General features: G+C 46.7%; 1 protein-coding gene across 2 annotated transcripts in view; it reads right to left on the bottom strand.

Annotated features, from left to right (window-relative positions):
• EPB41L3 (erythrocyte membrane protein band 4.1 like 3) overlaps nucleotides 1–17,174 on the bottom strand; it is a 152,709-nt gene extending 135,535 nt beyond the window's left edge. The window contains exon 1 of one of the 2 annotated variants that reach the window (XM_076329925.1): nucleotides 17,053–17,174. The gene's annotated coding sequence lies outside the window, so the exon portion shown is untranslated. The remainder of the gene's footprint in view (nucleotides 1–17,052) is intronic. The other variant, XM_076329914.1, reaches the window with a different exon arrangement.
• Between the last annotated feature and the right edge of the window lie 1,890 nt (nucleotides 17,175–19,064).

Genomic DNA, 19,064 nt, shown 5'->3' on the forward strand with positions numbered 1-19,064 from the left:
AGAGAGAGAGGGGGAGGAGAACATACATCTGCTGTGACATGAACGCTGTGTCTACCACGCTGAGGAACATTAACAGCCAGGAGCAGACCATACCATGGTCTGCCCTCCTGAGGCAAGACATACCGATCTAAATTAAGGATCTCATCACCTTAACACCTTTAATCTAGTTAGTTGATGCATTAGTGTATTCTCTTTCTCTCAAAATACACTGCCTAGCCCTTCAATTAGCTGATGCCAACTGCCTACCCTTAATATTTACTTCCACAGTGCACTGTGTATCTGCTACCTCTACCATAAAAGAAAACACATAGATGGCTAATAAATGATTTTATACCTTAGTTTTACTTGGAGATACTGAGTCCAAAATAGTCAAGTCGTCTTAATATTCCACCTCTTCCCCCCCCCCGCCTTTATTTATAGCTTTCTTTTTCTTTCAGGTTAAATAGGCCAGGACTAATTACATCTTCTTCATGACCTGCACTACTTGAAACCATTAATCATTTCTGCTCTTTTCCACTCCTTGTCTCTATTTCAGCATTTTCCTCCCCTAACAGGGCAACAGAAGTGATCAGAAAGGTCCAGACCTGATTTTCATGTGCCAGAACTACCTTTCCAACCTCATGTTCTCAAGACTTTGTTTTCCTTTTTAATTGCTGCCATAAAGTCTGCAACAGCTCTCCCAAGTATCGCAAAGCATCTCTTCTCTAGATTATCCTCAACTTTGCCATTTTGAGGTGCAGAGGGACTACCTGGCATTTGCTTCATTACTTTAGGTTCTTCTACGCTCAGCACAGGGACTTGGTGGATGCAGCAGCACCCGCTGTTTAAGAGCTTCCCCTGGTGCCGCCACCCCCTCACCTGCAGTTCAGCATCACGACCAAGTCCAGCCTTTCTGAGGTTTCTCCCTCCTCCATCGAGCTTCACCACAAGCGACCTCGGACCCGACCGGGAGGCGCTGGTGCAGCTCTGCTGTGGGGCCATGCTGGGGGCTGGGGACGACTCTTTAGGGCTCCTCCCTCCCCTGCCAGTGCCAAACCAAACCATCTCCCTTGGCCGTGAGACACCACCACCATGATCACCAGCAGTGTTGGACATGACAAGTGTGCGTTCAAAGCCCACCTCTCGCAGATTCAAAGCAAGAAGGTGAGCGAGGTGTCCCATCCCATTATCTGGTGGGTGACAACAGAAACCACCTGTAAGTCCTTCGTGGTCAATTTTAGCCTCAGCTACAAGTATGGCGTGGGTTACCATGCAAACTGGTTTGTGCACGGTACAGCGCTTGAATTGACAACACTATTATTAGGCACTCTGAAAAGAAAAATACTGCCTTGTCTTTTCAATCTACAGTTTTACAAATAGGTTTTAAAAGCATAGCAACAGTTCAGATTTGGACCAAATTTAATTTTGTTTGAAGAGAGAAAAAGGCTTTTTACAGAATGCAAGGGCAACAGAGATATTTCCAAGTTTTGTTTAGAAATTGCAGTGTAACCACTGCTTCTAAATCGGTAATAAAATAAAAAAAACCCCACAACACAAGATATCTAATGATCTACTGGATCAGAGGCCTCAAGTGACACAAATTTAAATTTGCCTTCATTGTCCACTCTAGGAGAAATGTAGAAAGTAAATAACACGGAAAAATAAACAGGAATTAATAATGTGTTAAATTAAATTATTTCAAAAAAATTCAACAGATAAAGAAATAGGTTTTGCCTACAGAAGGCAGTATTTAGTGTCCAAGCAGGTCCAAGCGGTCCAGCAGGTCCACCCGAACACTACTATCTCCGTGGGTTTGAGAGACCAAGTTTACACCTATATGGGACCAGAAGATCAGAGGTTGCCAGCTACATCAGTGTCTCAAAAGAAAAAAAAAAAAAAAATTATGAGGGGTGTCAAGAAAGCGTGTGTACGTATACATACTGAAACACCCTCCCACAACTGCTGTCTGCCTTCCTTGCCAAGTGAAACAAGCACAGCCCAACACTGGGAGGCTCCCGGGCCATGCCCGGGGCTCGGCAGGGCTGTCCCGTGCCCAGCGGGGTTTCACCACTCACATCCCACTTCTACGGGTGCCCTCTTCAGCCACCGCTCCCGACCCTTTCCCCCCCACGCTGTAGACAGGCAGGCACCCCGGCACCCTGCCGCAATGGCTCCCGGTTTTCATGCGGATGAGGTAACCATCTCGCTGCTCCCTCCCGGCACCAGATGGTTCCCATTAACTTTGTCCGCGCTCAGCTCCCAAGTGTCAACTGGAAAGCCCAGACCCCGAATATTTTACAGATGAAACAATAACGGGCTCTTTGCCAATGACACAGGACTGGATCCCAGCCCCTGCTCCGCAGCGCTCCGGCGACGGGCGGAAAACAAGCCAAGAGCTGTCTTGGGCGTGGGTCAGGGGTCTCCTCCACCCTTGCAAGGGGCAGGCGGCTCTGCAGCTCTCTGACCCCCAGCCCTCAAGGTAAGTGACTGCGGGGGCAAGTCACACAACCCCACCGTGCCTTTGACTTGCAGCAAAGGTCTGCAACATCCCCGTGCAGGCAGGGAGGCAGGCAGGGAGGCAGGCAGGGAGGCAGGCAGGGAGGCAGGCAGGCAGGGAGGCAGGCAGGGAGGCAGGCAGGGAGGCAGGGAGGGGTTGGTGGCTCAGGCATGCAGCCACGCTCAGCCCAGGCACGGTGCCCGCCTGCCTCTTTCCTCATCGGTCTCAAAGCGTGGCTGCAAGGTGCCAGAGAGATCAAGCTAAAAGCTGGTTAAAGTGGCCTCAAACCTCCCTTTAACCAGAGGAAAACATGCAACCGGACAAAACCGCACTGTACCGATAATTAAATATAGGCCTCAGCCCAGGTTTTCCTCACTGCAGATTTGCTGCTGTGCCCTCCTGACTAAACGTTTCCGAGTCCCCGCTTCTTCAATCTGGAGTGTAAAAGGTCAGTGGAGAAGGCAAATCTGTGTTCAGTCTTAAGTATTTCAACTTTCTCAGTCTGATCCAGTTTCAACAAAAAAAATAGAGAAGTTGCTTGGATGAATTAACACCACCTTGAACATATGAAAAAATTTTTTCTTCATGCTTTTGTATTTTAGCTTAAATTAGGCCAAAATGTGATATCCCTTTTAATAAATAAATAAATAAGCAGTCTTTACCAGAGGATTAAATATTACAAAAACTGAAATATTAAGAAAACAGTAAAAATAAAGAACAGAATGCTTCTATCAGAAAAGCATTACATATTGGAAAACTATTCTGTTGGCTGGATATTAATATCCAGTACACATTTCAAAATTCATTACTTCTTAAAAGAGCTTCTCAATCAGCTTTCTAATTCTGATTTTATAGACTAACATGCTGGTTTCTAACATGCCACATCAAATAGTGTGAAAGTGTATATATAGGAACCAACCACAAAATATTCCAGAATCACATTATTGCCATGCTGGTTTAATTTCTTTTTAGCCGTGTGCTATTTCATAAAAGGATTATTTTAGCTTCAAGTGCACGTGCAAGACAGACGCAGTGCTTCAGGTTGCCATTCACATACTGACTGTATTGAGAAACACCTCATTCTAGATAATCATCAACGCAAGCGATGCCTATCACAATTCCTCCTCTATGTCCTTTATCCACACTGCAAGGGCATTCAAGAAAAGGAACTGGAATCTAATCTTTAATTTAAACACTAGATGGAGCCCACTTCCCAAGACTGAAAAATGAAAGCTCTCCTTGCAGCAAATTCTTACCAGCCTATTGCAATATCTGGTCATGCATAAACATGACAGAACTCAAACAGCTGCAGTGACTGTCGCTACTGCAAAAATATATACTGGCCAGTAATTATATCTCTGCATAAAGAGACAGGCCTTAATATTGGGCAACTGCAAAAGAATTTATATTCCTCTACAGATACATTAGCCTGGTTTAAAAGACCCGCAATACTTGGATAAACTAAGCATATATGGATTTTTAAAGTACCGTATGACAAACATAATGGTGGTTTGAGAGAACTATGACTGAGTCTGATATCTCTTTATTTTGACAATAAGCTCTACTGATTCTGAGTGTACAGGAATTTTGCACACATAAATTTATATTAAATAGGAAGAATTCTTTTTCAGCTGGTTAGAATTAATTCTAACAAGAAAGCTCTTTTGTGGTGTTTGATAAAACACCATCTTTCTCAAATGAAACATACCACACATTTAACTAGAGATAAGTGAGCTTTGGTGTTAAAAATAGGATGCAACAACACCAAACCTCCGTACAACTATTCTGATGAGAAAGCAAAAGAAAAAAAAAAAAAACAACAAACCCACAAGAGAGCCAAGTTGCCAAGATCCAACTTGAGCTGCCTCACAGTTACTGGATAAATCCATTTATCTCAGGCTCCACCACAAACAACTGCCACTTCTGCAATATTTTGGCCACCCTCTGGACTGGCTTCACAATGCAAAGGGCAGGCAGAAATCGCAGGCAGACGACCCTTGGCCTTTCCTTAGCTTGCTGAAGGACATGCTCGCAGGAACAGCCAAAAGCCAAGCAGACAATAAAGTTGTGCAAAGCCTCAGATGCGATTCCCAGCAATGCAATTCTGCTGACAGCCGAGCTATCACTGATTGCTTTAACCTTTGCTCAGTCCGGGCCACTGCCTTCACCTAACTCTTCTCCTAACAAACCTATGGTAATAGCTTCATCAAGGTTAAGATAAGCATGGAGGCAGTTAGCTTTACCACAGAAGACTACCTTTTGCTCACAAACAGCGATCCATCCTGCTCAAACAAAATTAACCACAGTAACCCAGCTTGCCTTAGGACATTTTCTGAATCACCTGGGAGGAGAGACCAAGGAAGTTATTACTAACCACCAACTTGGATCCTAATGGCGATTTCCAGAAGGAAAAATACAGTGCCTATGAAGAAAGGTGCAAGTTTTCCCTAAAGGACCCTACTTACTCCTTATTTCCATGAAAGATCTACATAGCACATTTTCTTGGTCCCACATCCCTGTGGACAAAAGCTGGTCTTCAGGGTCTCACGGATTACTGCTGTGATGCTTTGAAACCAAGCAAAAGTCTTCAAACACAAGATCTGCTGCTAGGAGATCGTGGCTTGTACTCACCGCCACGCTGATGGGTGACGGCTCAACTCCACCGAAGAGCATGCACAGGACGATGCTCACATCTGCCCAGGCTGTTTGTCAGACCCAGGGCTTGCGAGCAAACATGCTGCTGCCATAAAAGCAATGGGTCTTCCGGTTTTAGCAAGCCTACAGTCAGCTCAAACATTAATACTTTTGCTTATGAAAATCCTCTTTTAGCCCTATTACCTTATATACATTTTCCAATATACCTGAATGGAACATGTATCTGCTCTCAGATGAGCAGATTGGTTTGCGTCTTGGTTTTGTTTATTTTTTTTATTTTTTTTAAACAGTGGGTATAGCAAGCACCTAACATCTCCTTTAAAAGCAAATCTGAAAATAATTAGCATTTGTTTGGCACTTGACCTAAAACCATCTGGGAGAACACGCCCATTTACTTCCACAGGCTTTTGGTTCAATAAAACAGGGACTTTATTAGCAGGAAGAGTATCTCACCGACCGCATAAATTAAGTGTCAGCAAAAGGAGGAGACAATCGAAGTACCAGCCACAGTTGCAGGTTTGACTAAATAGTAATGTTTAACTACTTCCTTATCACAATCTTCCTGTACAACTATAATTTAGGAACCTTTGCCACTGTAATTTTCTCTGCTTCATTTTCTTTAGAGCTATGCTTTTGTGTGTCAAACTAAATACTTGTTCATCAGCACTATTATCCATGCAACAACTGAAAATGAACAGCTATGGGGAAAAAAAAAAAAACAGAAAAGAAGAAATACAAAGGCTTTGCATATGTATAAAAGAAATTAAAATAAAAGGCAAATTACCCAGTGTAGTATTTGAGGCTGGAGTAAAAGTGGACATAAAGTCACCATAGTTAGATGAACGTTACTTTGAAGATAGTCACTGTGCATGCACATGGAGCAGTACGGTTACAGTCGAGGTAAAGTTAAGGTTAAAATCTAAAGCTTTTAGTTTCTCACAGCAATAATCCTGATGGCTTTCAGCCTCTCAATATGGAAGGGACAAGACACTGTGGCCTCGCTGGGACCTCACCCCCTGACCACATCCCATCACAGCTGGGGCATGACAGGCAAGAATGACAGTTCACTTGCTATGTGGGTGGAAGCAGATGGGATTGTGGTAAAGAAAAAAAGTGCAAAAATAAGTGAAAGCCTTTGAAATCCCACTTGAAGTTACTAAGTATTGCTTTTCATATTCACCTGTATTGCCTCCAAACACAAAGAAGGAAAGTCAATCTGTAAATTAAACTAAATCCCTTCCCGGAGGAATGAAAATCAAGCCAACAAAACCAGAAATACAGAAGAAAAGCTGAGATCGGGTTAAACACTTAAATTCATTCACTGGTGCATTCATAAGCCATACCCTACTAATAGCACATTTTGTACATTTTATGTTTGTTTTCAAGTGTCTGCTGGACTAACTCCAACGTTGCAGGCCATCTTCCTGAAGACGCAAAGGATTACTCGGGGGATTGTCTAAACCATTAGCAGTCCTTCGCTCCTCTAAAGCCGCTGTGGTCATCTCTGACCCATCCACACTCCTCTTTACAGGCTCACCTATTTCGTCCTGCAAGGTTGCCTCGGTATCTTGACCACTTCTCTCTTCCCACCCCCCTCACAGGAGCTCTATTTGGCTTCACGTCACCACCCATCAGCTCCTACCTCATGTTGCGCAGCTGACTCCCATTCAGTCCAATCAACCATAGGTTTTAATCTGCCTCCTATTCACACTCCCACATCATTCTTGAAGGACTGGGAATAGTTATAGCCCAATCTTTAAAAAAAATCCCACCAACTAAACAAAATATCCCCCAAAGACTGGAAGCCTTCTACATGAAGAATCTAGTTCTCCTGAAGTCTGCTCCCATGAGGTGAGGTTTGTTAACTGATACAAATAAAAGTCAGCTGATTATTTCCAAAATTTTGGAAACTAGTGATACAGCTACTGTTGGTGTAAAACAAATAAATAGCATACAGTTTCTTCGGAATCAGCAAGTGGCGGGTTTAATTGCTTTGCGCAATTAAAAACCAAAAGCAACAAATGTTCAGAGATGGCCCCAGACAGTGGCACTCCAGAACGAGCCTGGCCAGGTGCTGCATTCCTCTTCCTCCTGTTACAAAAGCCACCCTCCCACAGAAGTCACCACCAGCCTTACCGTTATCACAACGCCCTCCATGACCCTGCCGCTTTATTCTTCTTCCAAGCATAAAGGCCCCTCTGTGTTCAAGTGGTTTTTAACGGATCACAGGATAATTCAGGCCAGGAGGGACCTCAGGAGGCCTCTGGTCCACACTCCTGCTCCAAGCAGGGCCAGCTGTGAGATCCAACCAGGTTGCTCAGGGCTTTGTCCAGTTGAGTCTCAAAAACCCCGCAAGGATGGAGACTGCACAGCCTCCCTGGGCAACCTGTGCCCCTGCCTGGCCGGCCGGCCTCAAAGTCAAAAAGCTTCTCCCTGTAACCAGTGTGAACCTCCTTCGTTTCAACTGGTGCCCACCGTCTCTTGGCCTTCCACCATGCACCGCTGGGAAAAGCCTGGAGTGAGATCAGTTCTACACTTTTAGTGAAAGGAAAGGAAATCATTCCTTATACTTTTAGCTCTGATATTTATCTGTTTATGCAAAGTACACTTTGCTCTTTGATTTAGATTACTGTTTCAGATTTTAACTTTGCTAACTACATTTGCCAAAAATTCAAATATAACCAAATCAGACCTAAAGTGAAAAATAAATCTAAAGATAAAACTTGGGTGGAAACGCTCATCCGTGTGATCACATCAAACTTCCCCTGATGTGTGGTGGTGATGGCAGCACTTCAGCGCCCATATTACTGTGCTTCCAGATACCGAAGCGGCATGTCTTCATATAGGTGCAACACAAGAGCCAATTATAAATGTACATTACAAAATAGGCTAAAAAAAAAGCAAGATGCATGTTGAAGCAAAGCCGTGAGGAATGCACTCTGCTAGTTTTCAGACTCAAAGAGTTTTGGGTAGCGCGTACATCACAGTAAATATGCATTACTTCTGTTCCTGGGCACAGGAACTATTGCTCTCGCAGGCTGATCAAGGCTTCTTAGCACATCAAAGCACAGCAATCTGAAGCAGCAGTCCACTTACAGACCTTACTGCTACTCAGTTATGAAATTACCATGTACCAGTCATGCAGAAGGCTTCTTAACTGCACTCACTCCTAAGACATGCTGCTAAGGAATAAAAGATATATAACCGGAACTAAGAGAGGAGAAAAATGCAGCAGTGCAACATATGTTCATCCTGCCTGAAAGGTCATATGAAATGTGATTAGTGCCATTATCCTCCAGGACTCAGAATATCGCCTTGAGACAAGGGCTTTCCGGCATAAGCTATGGATCAATAAAAAGGATTAAGCAGCAATACTTCAGAAATGCTCAGAAGTAAAATATCAGGTTTTATCTCAGATTTCTCCAAAGCTGTGCCTGAGAAGAAACTCTTAAACTTAAGACCCATCTCCCAGTCTCAGGCTCTTTGCATCAGACGCAGGTGCCGCAGACCATGCAACTGCAAAGGAAGAAGGAGAGGGAGAGAGGCCATGCCAACCCCCCCGAAGGGGCGTGCACCAGCTAAACCCGGCTGCTATCTGTCAGAGAGCAGCCAGCGCCCAGCCCCACGCTCACTCCCATGCCTTACCCGGGACGGTGCCACCACCACACCGGGGACACTCGCATCTCCCTGGGACGGGACAGGCAGCCAGCGCCGTACCCAAATCATATTTGCCTTCTCCCTCAAAACTTAAGGCCGTGCATAAGTAAGGCGGTTGCTGCACAGGTGAGAGGTGAGGCAAGTTGTTTTCCTCAATTGAGCCTATTAGTAGTAACAAGTCACTCCTGCTGGGTCTAAATAGCTCAGAGATAAATCCCAAGGCTGCTAAGCTGCCAACCACCTCCAGTCAGTGCTCAGAGGCAGCTTTACTCCTACAGACAGTGCTGGGTGAGTACTGCCACCTCCAACCATGCCTCTGGAGCAAATCTTCGGGCTGATACGTTTGCAGCAAATGTTTTCTCTGCAGCTGTCTAGTCACCTTTAACTGAAGGTCCAAAGTGCCAGAGCCTCATCCTCAGGCAGCGACAATGGGCACCCCCGGATTGGTATTCTGCAGGTCAGATGTCTGCACACGAGCAAAGAGTATGACCCCGAGGAAGATTTGTGCCTTTTTTTTTTTTTTTTTTTAATTAAAAGAGATCTTGCCAGAGACTACTTGAGACGGAAATCCTTTTCACGGAAAATTCTGGTACAATATTTAATGCAAAAATACCATCAACACATCATCTTTTAAAGTTCACACCACAGGCAACACTAGTATTAGGCACAGTAAGGAGAACCGCAGAGTACTTTTCTGAAAAGCCATCCAATGAATTAATCATTTTCTGTCTGAACTATTTGCAGAAACAACTGAATAAGCCAGAAAAGAAAAATTAAAGTGTTCTAAGCAATTGCTTCAGTGTCTTACAGAAAAGTAATTTAAAAATTATTACAAAAGCAATAACACTCAATCTCATAAAATGACACTATTTCAAATTAATCCACTACATGTTAATTCCTTCACCTTTGCCAACAATAAAGCATAATAAGAAAAAAAATACTCCGTAAAAAAAAAAGTTGAAATTCAGTAAGCTTTGCCTGTTGCGTCTACAAAACCAACACCCCAAAAGCAGACTTAGCTTTCATCAAGCCCAACTTCCAATAAATAACACTCCTCCTCTTTCTCCCAAGCAAGCATAAGTAAGTGAAACTCATTTTGCAAACTCACCAAAGTCGTCCATATTCCAGGAGGCAGCCGTTTGTCCAGTTTGTGAAGTCCATGGTTGCAGCATGGTCATAGCGATCAACAGGAAAATGAAGGGAAAAAGAAGGGGGGGGGAAAGAGAACTCTTGAGATTCAATGAACAACACAACACTACTGTTTTCTGTAAAGTCTTCATTACAGAATAGTTTCAGATAACTCATTAAATGGACTGAACATACACCCACATCCCTAACTTACTCTAAAAAGGAAGAAAATAAACACAACAGCAATGTCATATTGATAAAAGAATAATAATTACCGTTTCATAATGATCTGTCAAGGGTGGCCCCATAAGGAAGATTTTGTAGGGGGGGGGGGGGAATCAAATTTTTTACTGTGCTCCTCTCCCTCCCCCCCCAGGCAGTAACAGGTGGGCAACATCACATACAGAAAAGGTGTATTATTTTCTCATACTGCAGACATTTCTAAACTGTTGATGATGAGATGTAACATTTGGCAAGGAAGAAAGTAATAAAACACCACAGGCCACAGCGACTGACCATTTTCAGAATCCTCAGTCAAGGACAGGGGATTGATAATTTATTCTTTGCAATTAAGGGGGCTTGCAGCCTATCCCACAGCTAAGTATCTACGCATGGTTACACATCTGCAAACTGTCAAGAACACCCAAGCTGAAACAAATTTTCTGGATTTGGACCTCGAGCGGTGTCCAGGTGACCAAACCCAGTAAGTGTCACTTCTCTCCTACTAATAAAAAGCCAAAGAACGAATTTTACAGCTTTCCCAGGCTCAGCGTTGATTTCTTTTGGCAACTGCTCGAAAACATTAGATAGATTTAGCGTTTGGTTTTTTTCCTTTTTTGTTTGGTTGAGGGGTTTTATTATTATTATTCCTTTGGAAAGGGAATGCTTCGAAGACATCTGTACAAAACGCCAATTCCTGTGGGTTAACTCTAAACAAATTGCACGTGCATATGTAACATCAGTGAAAGGCGTGTTCTTCTTTTGGCTGGAGAAACCAACTGCATTTGCAAGTTAAGGAAGAGCACAAGATCCCGACTGCAGAGACACCAGATGACGAGAGCGCTGAAGCCTGCAGTGGAGAGGAGGTGGCGGCGGTGAAGGAAGCGCTGCCATCTTCTCCCAGCAGCTGTATCATCATCAGATTGCCCATCATGCAAACAGCGCCAAGGCTGACGAGATACCATGAAGCCAAAGGTCATTGCAAAGTCTCTTGCAACAGACTGGGAAATCTTTCCATTTCACACGTTTGGACCACCCCAATTCTTCAATTTGTTGTTGATTCTCAGGAACACATGTATCCTCACAACTCAAGGATCTTCTGCCAGGTCCCAGTGAAGGGGCCTGGGGCCAGGGCAGCATTTTGGCCTCCAGAAATCCCAAGGCAGTGAGCTGCCCATGCAGACCCTGGTATGGTTTCTTTTTGATCCCTGTAGAAACCATGCCATATGAAGGCAAATTTATCTGTTGGTGTCAAAAAGGAAAACATAACTGGCATAGTCAACTGATTTGTAGCCCCCCTATGGATAATGGTTGATGAGTTACCTCCTCCTCTGCCTCCACGGCCCATTAATAAGACAGCATGAAAGACTGCAGAAGGATGACGATTGCTCATGTCTTTACCACTTCGCTAGCGAGCAACTTTTTTTGTTGCTGTTTTTGTAGGAGTGCTTTTACAGAAGGAGCCTTTCCAACCCCTTCACGTGAAGGATATTGGAGAGGAAAGGGAAAAGAGAGTGCAAAGGATTTGCCTTCATTTCTGATTTCTCTTGTCAGTCTTGTGAACTGCAGCCCTTCCCCAGAGATGTGACCATGCACCATTACTGTCAAGTGTGACTGCAGCTACAGATTGCCCTCAAGATATTACCTGCCTTTTCCCTCTGCAAGGGAAGTCGAGATTACTGGGAGGACATTTTTATTGGAGCAGACATGATTCCAAGCTGCTCCCAAGGAATGTAATGGCCACCGAGTGACCTGACTAAATGTAGGACTTCAAATTAAGAAAAGCGAGATTTTGATGGTGGCATGGAGCAAGATGAACATTAATGAACTTACCAGGAGACGACAGGTCAAGAGGTCACAGGAAAGCAGATGTTGAGTAGGTGGGAATGCCAGGAAATGTGGTGTGCAGAAAAGGAACAAAAGAGTATGGATGACTCTAAAGCGGCAGAAGTCGAGCAGGAGAGCTGCCGAACTCGTTTATTTAGGATGAGGAGGGGGTGGGAGAGAGGGATAGTAGTGCAGCGTCCCCATTGACAATACTGCATATGCACTTCTGAGAACAAAAGGTAGTTGTTGAAGTTTGATATGTTATAGTGGGAAGCTTTCCATGAGCAGCTCAAAAGGTTTGTGGGGAAAGAAAAAAAAAAAAAAAAAAGAGGTCACGATATGCTATGATGGGATGGATGAATGGATGGATGGATGGATAGGATGTAAATTGCCTTGAGCACTGCAGCAGCACCTACTGCCTACACTACATGCCAGTTGCTTGGGTCAGGGTGAGGAGAGATACATTAGTGCAAGACCACAGAGACATTTTGCATTCCCCCTGCTCCTCTTCACATGCTATTTTTGTATGACACTGGTTATGGAACTGAAAACGTGGGTTCAGCTTCAGGCAGCAATTTTAGGGTCAATTGCTTCTTCAACAGACACTGAAATCACAATTTTTCAAGCATCAAATTAACTCTGAATGTTTTAGGGGACAGTGAACTTTAGTTATGCATTATTACTGGGGGTCCCCCTCCTCAAAAGCCTATCTCGTAACCCCTCTTGATATGCCAGGTGCTCTTTTTTCTAGGATCACACTTTAAGATGAACTCTGCACTTGCGCTACTTGCTTTTTGCTCCATCAACTCATTCCCGACTGTTACACACTCTCCAGCGTACAGATCTCAAGTGAAGGAACACACTTTCAAACCCATGTGAAGCATTTTATCCATTTATCACAAAAGTACATCAATATAGGTTTTCCAGCTGAAAGCTTTTGAAAGTTTCCTCAAAACTTTTACGGTTCAGCTTGGATCCATTCCTAATCCACAGGCAGGCTAAAAGACTCATCTGGCACCAGCGCACCATGAAATAAACAAACAATAAAGCCTTAATGATGTTAGTTGTCCAACAAAAACCCCCAAAAACAGGGCTATGCATCTTTCCCTAATACTGTCATTACAATACAGAACAACTACAAGCCTTGATGCTGCAACTGATTTCACTCTGGATCCAGCTGAATCGAACCGGTACTTAACCAGCATCCCAGCCAATGCTCCAGCGGGCTAGGAGAGATGGAAACTAATAGAAACTGGAAAGCCATTGCTGGGGATGGTGTCAGATTCTGATTTATGTTCCACCTGCCAGTGGAACTTCTAGGACAGAATCAAACTTTTGTATTTTACTCTTCTATGCAAACGACATTAAAGTATGCATATGAAAAAATGTTCTTTAAAATGGAAAAGACCATCCAGCAATATCCTGCAAATTTCTATACAGCTTCAGTTAATCTAAATAAGAACTGCTATTTTGTATCAAAATGGGATGTTCATAAAACTTTATGGAAATAAGATAGTTGACATGAGAAATGATGAAATCAGCAGTGCTATGGAGATTTAACAGTTAAGAAATACGTAACGTAGAGTTGAGTTTGGTTTGTTGGGTCTCCATTTCAGGTCTACATCCCTACCTCCACAGCTTGACATCTGACCATGAAGACAACTGTGAAAGCTTATCACATCACGAGCAATGAGCTATAATACTGAAAATTCCCAGTTGCTTTCAGTAAAGCAAAGGCAGCATTAAACTTCAGCAGTATCAAAATCTCTCCTCTAGTCCTGCAATATAAACCCCAAGTGCTATTTGAGTTTCACAAAACACAAGCTGTGGTAAGTCCTCAGAAGGTGAGAAACTTCAGGTCTTAGCAAGGTTTCGTAGGTTCACCCAAGAACATCTCTATGAAAAAGCCATACACCCATATGTAAATAAACACGTACATAAACATAGTATATGTATGTATACACATGCAAATACATGTATACATATAAATTATATACAATTTATATAAAGTGTGCTCATCACCCAGCAGGTGGCACTCGTACCACAAGCTCCTGAGGCTGGAGCACTGTGGGAGCTGTGAGCAGGCACTGCTCTACAGGAGGCACCATCTTCCTGAAAGGTAAAACCACCATGGGCACAAAAGCATCCACCACCCTTTTGCAAAGCCTGAAATGTCCAGTCCAGCATCCGGGCCAAAACCCCGTGAAGCCTACTGGCCGGGCACCACCTCCATTAATTCCCTCGACAGCTGCAAGACTTCCCTTCACTGTTACTAATTCTCAAGTGCTCTTGCAGCCTTTCCAGAGGAGCAGCATTTTGGGGACTGAAAGGGTTCTGTAATATTTTCGAGGTAGTAGCATCACACTATGATGTCAAGAACAATACCATTAAATGCAAAGCTTCCTTCAGACTTCATCACTCCTCCATTTAACGCACACAACTGGCTTTCAATTAGCCCCACTAATAATTTGGGCTTTTGAAGATCTCATGAATGAGCAAATCAGAACTGGCAGAGGAAATGCTGTTTTCCTTTGATCAAAATTGAAGACTTGTTTTCACCCATGACTTAAGTGTCACTATCGTATGTACATTCTTAATATACCTCTTCTTCAGCTGAGTGGTGCTTCAACTTCAGCTGAGTGGGTTTGTTTTTAAAAAAATATTTTCCTTTCAAATTCAATATTCCACCCATCTCCCTCCCCTCTTTAAAAAAAAAAAAACAACCAAAAAAACCCCCACCAAACAGTTTAGAAGCATCAATCTGAAAACATCAGCTCTGCGTGGAGCACTGCTGTTCCCCGTAAGAGCATGCCTCATGTCAGATTGAAAGATGCCTTTCCAAGGTCATTTCATGTTCCAATGGGTTTGTTATGAAGTTGTGGAACGGCAGATAAGGTTGCATGAGATAGTAAAGTGCCTTCCTAAGCTAGTTCTGGGCAGTAATGTGCAACCAATATTTGAGCAAGGGACTTCTGTAACATTTACCTCTGAAAGAAACTTCATACATCGAGATATATGCTGCTGCAGGAAGGACAGTAGTACTGAGATGCTGATAATCTGTTTTCCTGCTATCTCCCAATTAAAAAAAAAAAAGCCAAAGAAAAGGCCATTTTCTTGACAAATCTACATTAACTGCACGTTTATGGCACTTGGCAAAGGGGGAGGAGGGTTCTAGGAACACTAGGGGGTACCTCTTCAGTAAGTTTTGTTAAAATACCCAACCCTTAGTACTAATGCGAATCTGATGTTAAGAACTGTTCAATTCAAAGTCAATAGTGATACTTGCAAGTTACAAAAACTAGGTACCAGGACCAACAATTTCCAAGGTTAAAAAGAAATAAAAAGAAAAAAATCCCAAAGCATATCTAAGAATGTTTCTTTGAAAGTCTTGAAGTGACAGTTTGAGGAATGATGATCCAGTATTTTTAGACTACTTCTAATATAGCCCAAAAATGGAGGAAACCATGTAACAGTATCCCCTCAGTAAGCTTTTAATATTGCCTGAGCCTATCCCAAACTCTGAAAGAAGGTAAGCATCTGGCAGTACACCGATTTCAACCATTACGCCAGGGACTAAATCCTTCCCTGGAAAGAACAGGGGAACAAGCATACGAACTCCAGAGAGACAAGAGAGAGAGAGGGGAAAGAAAATAAATCCTTCTCACAAATGGTTAGCTCCATCTTAATGAGGTTTAAAGCTTGACGAAGGATCACCAATTTGGGATCCAAAAATGCAAGCACTTGGCATTAAAACAGCCCTAGCCAAGGGGTGGTGGGGATGTTTTTTCACGTCCCAAATGACCATTTTGGGGGTCCAACAGCCTGTCAGGAAAAATTAGAAAAATGGCCACCCAGCGCTGAACTATGCACAAAATGCAGAGTTTCGGTGCTTCCAGTTCTGCATTGCACCCTGCACTCCCAGCCCCAGCCCCCGGCATTCCCACACGCTCCCAAACAGCCCCGGCACCCCTCCGCGCCGCTTCCCGCTGGCAGAGAGCGTGGGGCTATGGATCCCTAAGCGCTATCTGCAGTCACTCCCGGGGCTCTATTACTACTACTCTTCATTTTCCTGCTAGCACCACTTTTCTAATGAACTGCTGTTACTACAGAAATGTAAATGTCGACGGCTGAGTACTTTGGGATTTTTTTAAACATCCGAAAAGGTAGAGAAAAGGGGAGGGGGAGACACCACCTCATAAACATCCACTATTAAACATTTTTAACGCTAAAGACGCACTGACCCCGCCGACCGACCGCAAAACCTTGCGGCTTCATCAGGACTGGCCTCAAGCCTACACTAAACCACCCCCAAAACGGGCTTCAGCGCCCCATCAGCACCGGCTGGGCTTACCCGGAGATGTTCACCCGACCGCGCTCCAGCCTGCGCTGCGCAGCGCGGATCCCCTCCCCCCCCTCCCCCCCCCCCCCCCCCCCCGCAGCCGCCCCCGCCGCGCAAAGCCCGTAACTTTGCTCCGCGGCCGCCGTTGCCGGCGCGCACCCGCCCCACGGCACCCGGGCGGATCTTCCGCGGGAGATGCCGCGCTCCGCGGAGAGGAGAGAGGCGGGCAGGGCGGCTGAGGGACAGGCTCCCGCAAGAGCCGTACCCGCCTGCGGCACTGCCCGCACCGCACCGCCCGGCCCCGCGCAGCCCGCGCCGCGGGCGGCAAGTCCGCTCCGCCGCCGGAGAGGGGGCGAGCCCCCCCCGAAACGACCCACGGCGGGAGAGGGGGGGGCGTTGCGGGCAGACGGGACACCCCAAACGGCCAAAAGCAAAAACGCGGAGAGGGGAAAGGAAAATGGAGAAGAGGCGACCCCACGCCGCAGACCCGCGGGCCCCCGCCCGCCCTCCCCGCGCAGCGGCGTGGAGCGGTGCGCAGCGGCACGGCGCCCCGCGGGGGCGGCCGGGGCAGCGCACGCCCCTCGGCCCTCCCCGTTGACCTCAAGCCAAGGACAGCTCGGCGGTCCCGCTCCGCATCGCGACCCGGCGGGCCGTGCTCGCGCTGCGCCGAGCCGAGCCGAGCCGAGCCCGGCCGGGCGGCGGGAAGGGCGGCCCGGGGAAGCGAGGGGAGCGGGGAACGGCGGCTCCTCACCTGAGCCTGCCCCGAGAGGTGTCTTCCGCCGCCGCTGCGGGAGGCGCCCCCTCCCGCCCTCCGCGGGGAAGGCTGGCGCGGACAGCTCCGGCCCGCCGAAGTTACGCGCCGCCGCGGAGCCGGGTTCCCACCTGCAGCGCCCGGCGGACTCCGGCAGCCGGCACGGCTCGGCTCGGCACCGCACGGCTCGGCCCGCCCCCCCGGCTCCCGATTGGCGCCGCCGCCGCCACCGCCCCGCCTCCGCCCGCCCGCCCCGAGCGCCCGCGGGGGCGGCCGGGGCGCGTGGCCGCCCGGGCGGCGATGGCAGCCGGGCCCGCGCCCCGTCCTCCCGCGGAGCTGGCGGTCGGGAGCAGGTGAGGAGCGGTGCGGGGCATCAGCTCCCCCTGCCACCACCCCACGGTCCCTTTTTTTTCCCCAGAAAACAATAAAAGCGGCTCCGTGACGTTATTTTGTGCCATCATTTCGTGCCATTAGGCATATGAGGAGCCCGTTGCCACAGCCGGCGCTGAGAGGCTCCGCTGCAGGCGCTGCCGCCCGGTCCGAACTAGTTGAACATGGTCTTTAATGCCCTGAGGAGGCAGCGGTAGCCCAGGCAGGGTGAGTGCTCCGTGACGGACCCAGGGAAACCACAAACTTCTTTGCAATAGCTAAAGGACAGGACCGGCTGAGCAGCCCCAGGACTTCCCGAGCCCCAGTACTGCCCGCCAGAAAACACAAGCTCCCCATCCTTTCGGTCTCCTTCCCTCAACGGCCCGTAGCAATTTCCTGGTTTTTTTGTTTAAATTACAGGTAGCCCGTGCGCAAGTGCGCTTCAGACAGAGAGAGGGCCAGAGTATAGGCGGTGTGGGACAGAAACGAGAATACAGCTGTACCGGTGGGAGTGTGAAAAGACAGTTTGTCATCTCCAGAGATAGTGGGAATCCCCCCTTGGATTTGGAAGCGACCACCCTGAACCTCCAGAGAAGTGAGGTCACAGCTCTGGGAACACAAACATCCCAGGATGGGAAACCCTCAGACAGATTTGGAGGTGATGGGGATACCCACGTAGAAGTGAGAAAATTCCTGGAGAAGAGCACACCGAGGAAGAACCAGAACTGCTCAGGGCTGACTTGTCTTGGGCAAAGCGGTTGTGAGACGTCCTACCAGACGACGGGAAAAGTGTTCCCAGGCCAGCCACTTTGAGTGTCATGCCTAAGTCATTAAGGCCAAGATTATACCTGACCCTGCCAAGGTCTGTAAGTCACGACAAGGCTGACTTATCCCCTGTGGGAGGCAGCCAGAATCGCCTCATTTAGAGAGCCTGCCGGCTACGCTTAACGCCCAGCAAATCCCTCTGCCCGACGGCGGGGAAGGCCTTCTCCCTTCCCGCAGCCGAGCGGCAGGGGCAGGCGGGCTCCCTCCCAAATGCCGCGGCGCAAGGCTGCGGTAGGAAGGGCTGCGGCATCCCTTGGCGCTCGGCCAGCAGCGCCTGCTGGTACCTCTGCCTGAAGTTTGCCCGCGGTGCAAATTATTGCTGAAATCCACCACACGTAGTCTTAAGAGTTCAAAGGATACCCGTGGGGGAGATCTCCTTGTGAGGGGGGCGCGGGGCGCCAGCCGCCAGTGGCAAAGGTTGAAGTTCCAATGAGGAAATTTTTGTTCAGCATGCGAGATAATCTTCCGCGATAAGTTATGCTTAGGTCGGCTCAGCGAGAACATCCTGCTATCGAAGGGAGTTGTGTGGCAAGCAAATTTCCTGGTCCTGCATTTTTTTATTTTTTTTTTTTTTAACTGGGGAGCTATCTACAGTTACTGACTTTTACAGCTTTGCAAATTGATATGCAAGATGTGATGGGCTCAAAGAGCCAGAGGCAAAATTTAGTTAAATAGCCTGACTTGATTTTTCTGCTATTTGGCAAAACACTCATAGAAACTGAAGTCCCAGGTCTATGGCAGGATGCACAGGACGAGGTGAGGGAGCTGGGACCCGGCCCTGGCCGATGCGTCGGCAGGCGTCCACCGGCGAAGAGCCA

Source organism: Aptenodytes patagonicus, chromosome 2 (assembly GCF_965638725.1).
Source record: "Aptenodytes patagonicus chromosome 2, bAptPat1.pri.cur, whole genome shotgun sequence".
NCBI classification, from domain to species: Eukaryota; Metazoa; Chordata; class Aves; order Sphenisciformes; family Spheniscidae; genus Aptenodytes; species Aptenodytes patagonicus.